Consider the following 4,555-nt stretch of genomic DNA (forward strand, 5'->3'; position numbering starts at 1 on the left):
ATACGTGAAAATATAAATGGGCAAACCATTTTAATTTAAAACATTTAAGGAAGAGCCAAGTTCGGGTGCAACCGAATATTTTATACTCTTGCGACTTGCAAGACTCAAAGACAGGGAAATGCTTTAAGGCAGAGTAAAGTCAGCCGGATGTTCGAAAATCCTAATATAAGTTATGTATTTTAGGCACAACGGTACACTGTTATGAGTATAACACGCTCACTTTCATGGGGATAACTCACATTTTGGCCGATATATGCGGTACCATGTCACCCGGAAGCTGGAAAATTTTATATTAAGTATATGGAGGCTAAGGGAGTATTGACACACAGACATACCATTGTAAGGAAAGTATTATCCCTTTATTTCAGTTATATATATCACACATTGACCGAAATTTGTGATCAAAAGTCAACTATAGGTACCGGAGTCTAAATATTCGGTTCCCAGGGTCTTAAACAGTTTTTATTGGATTAAAACATTTTTTTTTCATAAGGTGGCACACACTGAACAGATTATTGATGCATAGTTTTATCCCGTTATATTATTTTTTTGATTTTTGTACTAGAAACTGAATGAAGTTAGTAGAATTTAAAATTGTGTCACAGTGTGACATAGAAAATGGAATGCCATGTAATAAACTCTGTCGAAATCATTTGGTCGGGTCCAGAGATATGGGATGTCATCGTCCAATTTTCACATCGGTTATTATAAAGCTTTCTGATACAATCACGGTGTTAAATTTTAATGTCCCTGGCGAAAAGATATTTTGGAGCGTAAAAGGGATCAGGTCGTTCTCGAAAGTCATGTAAGATAAAAGAAAACTTACTGCGGCGGATAAGTTTAAGCGACCGCTTTATATATGAGCGGAGGTGCAAAATCTTCACCTAGTGGATTTAAGTGTCGAAACGATATTTCGACGGCTTAGAGGTCCTTAATTGGGATCAAAATTATTGGCAACATATTATGTTGCCTGACGAAAGCAGATCTAATTTTTTAATCTGACAAAATTTGCGGTGCGTGCGCCGTTCATTTGGTGAGAGGTTTCAGGATGAATGTGCAGTAGAGAAAATTAAGTTTCCTTAAAGAAAAATAAATTGATGCATGTTTTGGGACATCTGCACTTTGTTGATGGAATAATGAATGTACAAAAATATGAGCCAATGGTTAATAACTTTATAGTACCCGCAATTTAAAAGCGTTATCCTTATACTGATCGACTAATTATCCAGGGTTACTCAGCGCTATACCTTCGTGCAAAATGGCTATGTTTACATTAGATGCAAATCTTGTATAAATATCTATACAATATTGGTGTATATGAACCTAATCATCTCGAATTTTTACTTATATTTTGGAGAAAAAATTTTATGCATGACAAACAAATAAAAACGAAACCGATATTCTGACTTTCCCTTGGGAGAAAAGAAAGTGTACAAACTTTCATATAGATATCTCAAAAACTGTGGATCTAGTTGGCGTATTTTTTATTGGCTAAATCGACTCAACTCGTCCTGCTAATCATTTATATACATACTACATACCGGTAGTAGTATGTGAGCGATTACTGGTAGTAGTATGTGAGCGATTACTGGTAGTAGTATGTAGTAGGAATGACTTTTTAATTTAAATTTCGCTCGAAACCCTATTCGTCGAAATATTTTTTTTTGTATCTGCGACAAATACCTTATCAAAAATAGTCATTAGGGCTTACGCTTGTATTCCTGAAATACATAAAGTGCATTCCTCATTTTTACGATGAGTAAAATTTTATTCAACAAAGAAGTTCCATTAAATTTCAGAATGTTGGAAAAGGCCTTCGGTAATAATTGTTTGTCGCCAGCAAGTTGTTTTATTGGTACAAATTATTCAAAGAGGGTCGAAAACACGTTGTCGATGAACCACGTCGAAGAGGGCCATCAACATCAATTGATGATCAACACGTCAACAAAATAAAGGAATTGGTGTTTGAGAATAAATCATAAACACGGTGAATAATCAGAGACTTACTGGCAACACTCGAATATCGGAAGGATCAGTCAAAACCACTTTGAAAGGTTGGTTTGTTGGGCCTAACTGTGAGCGATTAATTCTCTTTAACTGTTATGCGAAGCTATTCGTAAAAAGAAGTCGGAGTTATGGGCCGACAGCTCTTGGATTTTGCAATAAGATAATTACCAGTCGAATACTGCATTGTTTTTTCGTGAATTTTTTGCAAATTTTCAACATCGCATTCGCCTGACCGCCGTATTCGCCTGATTTAGATTTTAAAGTTATGAAAAAGTTTTTACTATATGTTGCTCATGTTGTTTGTTTTTTATTGGATCTCCTTCGTTTTTTTCTGAGTGTTACAAACTCCATAACAAACTATACATATATACCATGTCCAGGCCTTAACAAAAGTCGTTAATAAGTTAAACTTCTCAGAACACCGTTTAATCATATGTGACACTTCGTTGTTGATAACCTGCTGATGTGCAGACAGAAATTGAGTGTTGCTGACTATTTGTGTAAAATGGTTGCAGAATGTAATACTTTGACAAATTATGCACCATTGCAATGGAAATTCCCATCTAGAATGTACCCATAGTTATTTTTTTGAAGTACTCAAATTCTTTACTTATTCATCGAATTAACATTACTTGACCATCGACAGAAATAAAAAATACCGCGAAACCCCTGTTCAAGCAACGTGTGTGAATTTATTTATCCAATTCTATTATTCATGCTAACTTTTCTGATATGTCAACGTACTTTAATGCTACCGGGTCCTAGATCGGTTCTGCTATTACTGTTATAGTATATTTAAGAATAAATAATAAAAATACAAAAAATAGAAAATTGTTCCCCAAACTGAAAACGCCGAAAATTATGAAAAGTGTTTGGAGGACTGGAAAAATTTTTGGCAGAAGTGTCTTACGTCATTCTTTTTATATCTTTTTATAACTTTGAAGGCGACGAAATAAATATTTATGAATAATTAAATTTTTTTTGCGTTTTATTTACAATTTTCTCAAAAGTTTTTAAAACACATGTCGCACTAATAAAACAAAACTGGAAAGTCGCAATGAAGTTGATATAAATTAATAATTCTTCAAATATAATTTTTTCGTAAATTTTTATTATCTCACATAGTCACAGGCTTATTTTTTATTTATATTGATCACAATGGCGCTTGTTTTTATTTTTTGTGATATCAAATCTCCATCTTCATGCTATCGTAACATCCTGCCACCGAGTATAACTTTGTTCACCAAATGGTTGTTTATAATACAAGTACATAAAACTAATCAAGTTAATTATAAATATTACATATAAAAAAATGGTCAGGACGACAAAAAGAGTTGAAATCGACTAACTCTCTATCCATCTATCCTGACATTAAGATATGTTTCTTTTTGAAACGTATTATTTTATGGAGGCTGGTATTGCAGATGTGCGGAGTAGAACTATTGTAACCTTCTCGAAATGCCGTCAATAGAAAACCTAAGTACATAATAAAACTAAGCACTCAATTTAGACTCCCAATTGTTACAGATTTGTCCAATAGAGAGGGGCCCCTGTGGTTTGAAATTTTTCAAAAACTGGGTGTATTCGCATCGCTAATAAATTAAATGTACATATCTTAAAAATACATGTACATATCTATCGACTAAACTTGCTGGAAAAAGTCATACGGTGTGAAATGGATGAACCATATAACAGTTATGTTAAAAATTACTAAAACAGTTAACTTAAAACGCTAGAAGCAATAAATTTGACATGAAAGAAGATGCTTAAAGACTTCAAAGGAATCGGTGTAAAATCGGGCAATGTCTTTTCACTACCCGCCTTTGGATATCTCCAATGCTTATCTCGTGAAATCCTTCTCTGCTCATGTGGGAAACTTGGAAAATATCATTATATTCAGACAATCAGGGCTGTCAGAATTGCAAACCAATTCAGTCATGTCATAGAATCTGATTGGATTTTCGTCTTTTCGAATATACCCAAAACCAATATTCGAACCTGATGTTTACTAATGTGACAAAACTAGCAAATGAATACATTTGGAAGCAATCCTATTAAAGTGTTAAATTACGTATATTACGTTTTGTAAATCTAAAAAATTTAAATATTTGAATTTTTTTTAAAGACTCAATAATTAATACTATTCGTGTTTTCTACTTATGTTTTCCCCTATAAAAATAAATATAAATTAATTCGAAATAATAAAATAACTTGATTTTTGAACTTACATTTGAAATCTGTGAGCGACCTTTCTTTGTGCCTGATAGCAAAACCGATCAAATTGGTTTCCGTGATACCCAAAACCGATACAAATTCGATTTCGAATATCAAACCATTAATATCTGAATTTATGACACCTACTACTTTTTATACTCTCGCAACAAAGTTGCTAAAGAGAGTATTATAGTTCTGTTCACATAACGGTTGTTTGTAAGTCCTAAAACTAAAAGAGTAAGATATAGGGTTATATATACCAAAGAGTTGAAATCCGGATGTCTGTCTGTCCGTCTGTCCGTGCAAGCTGTAACTTGAGTAAAAATTGAGATAT

The 4,555-nt window shown here is 33.2% G+C and overlaps 1 protein-coding gene across 2 annotated transcripts in view; it reads left to right on the forward strand.

Moving 5' to 3' along the window:
* Nucleotides 1-302: 302 nt before the first annotated feature.
* The window catches only part of LOC108974663 (calcium/calmodulin-dependent protein kinase kinase 2), a 53,864-nt gene continuing 49,611 nt past the window's right edge, over nt 303-4,555 (forward strand). For both annotated transcript variants that reach the window (XM_018942644.1, XM_018942643.1), the window contains exon 1: nt 303-344. The gene's annotated coding sequence lies outside the window, so the exon portion shown is untranslated. The remainder of the gene's footprint in view (nt 345-4,555) is intronic.

This window comes from Bactrocera latifrons, unplaced genomic scaffold (assembly GCF_001853355.1).
Source record: "Bactrocera latifrons isolate USDA-ARS-PBARC rearing strain unplaced genomic scaffold, ASM185335v1 scaffold_577, whole genome shotgun sequence".
In the NCBI taxonomy this organism is placed as follows: domain Eukaryota; kingdom Metazoa; phylum Arthropoda; class Insecta; order Diptera; family Tephritidae; genus Bactrocera; species Bactrocera latifrons.